The 1016-nt window shown below is 47.0% G+C and overlaps 1 non-coding gene across 1 annotated transcript; it reads left to right on the top strand.

Annotated features, from left to right (window-relative positions):
* The first annotated feature begins 553 nt into the window (after nucleotides 1–553).
* On the top strand, nucleotides 554–625 carry TRNAQ-UUG (transfer RNA glutamine (anticodon UUG)). The gene has a single exon. It is a non-coding gene; the product is annotated as a tRNA-Gln (tRNA).
* The last annotated feature ends 391 nt before the right edge of the window (nucleotides 626–1016 follow it).

The following is a 1016-nucleotide window of genomic DNA, read 5'->3' as shown; positions in this document are numbered from 1 at the left end:
CTAAGCTGACATTAGAGAGTGATGTGAACAAAGATGTGCTCATTGAGAGTCTATAAAATGTATCACATTCAGTAACATGTACCTGCGCACTTTTAAATGTGTTCTGGTCTGGCTGTGGTCTGAAGGAGTGGGTCTGTCCCACGAAAGCTCACCTAATAAACTATTTTCCTAGTCTTTAAAGTGCTACTTGACTGTTTTTTTGTTCTGATAGTGTATAGACTAGCACGGCTTCCTCTCTGTTACTATTTTAAATGTGTGTGAATTCAGAGCCAGGGTTATTCACCCAGATATTCCTCAACAGTCACCACCAGCCTGTCTTGTCTCTGCTTCTCCATTAGTTCTCTCCAGGCTGGTTACTTGAAAAGAATAATGAACCTGTCTAGTCTCTCTGGGCTTAGCAGACAGAAGGGCAGGGATTGATGTCTGGGGGAGGACAGCAGCAGAGATGGGGCAGGAAGCAGTGTCCTGAGAGCAGAAACAGGTGGAGGGTGGCAAGGGCTGCAAGGTGCCAGCCCAAAAAGAGTTACTGGAGCTGAGAAAAAAACAAATGGGAGGTCCTATGGTGTAATGGTCAGCACTCAGGACTTTGAATCCTGTGATCTGAGTTCGAATCTCAGTGGGACCTTCTGGTTCTTCACTGTAAACCCCTTTCTTGTCTGTCAGATAAAGGGGATTCTTTATGCATGTGAGTGAGGATTTCCTCCTCCTGGTTGATGAATGAGGCACCCTGGAGCTAGGTCTCTTGTTGGGCTGGTTCACAAATATACCTGCAATAACTTTGACCTCTATAGCTACGTCTACACTTGCACGCAACATCGAAATAGCTTATTTCGTTGTAGCGACATCGAAATAGGCTATTTCGCTGAGTAACGTCTACACGTCCTCCAGGGCTGGCAAGGTCGACGTTGAGCAGCACCACATCGAAATGGGCGCTGCGAGGGAACGTCTACATGCCAAAGTAGCACACATCGAAATAAGGGTGCCAGGCACAGCTGCAGACAGGGTCACAGGGCGGA

This window comes from Carettochelys insculpta, unplaced genomic scaffold (genome assembly GCF_033958435.1).
Source record: "Carettochelys insculpta isolate YL-2023 unplaced genomic scaffold, ASM3395843v1 scaffold_0035, whole genome shotgun sequence".
Taxonomy (NCBI): domain Eukaryota; kingdom Metazoa; phylum Chordata; order Testudines; family Carettochelyidae; genus Carettochelys; species Carettochelys insculpta.
Note: the sequence above shows the minus strand (reverse complement) of the source record. Positions and strands in the feature narration are given on the sequence as shown.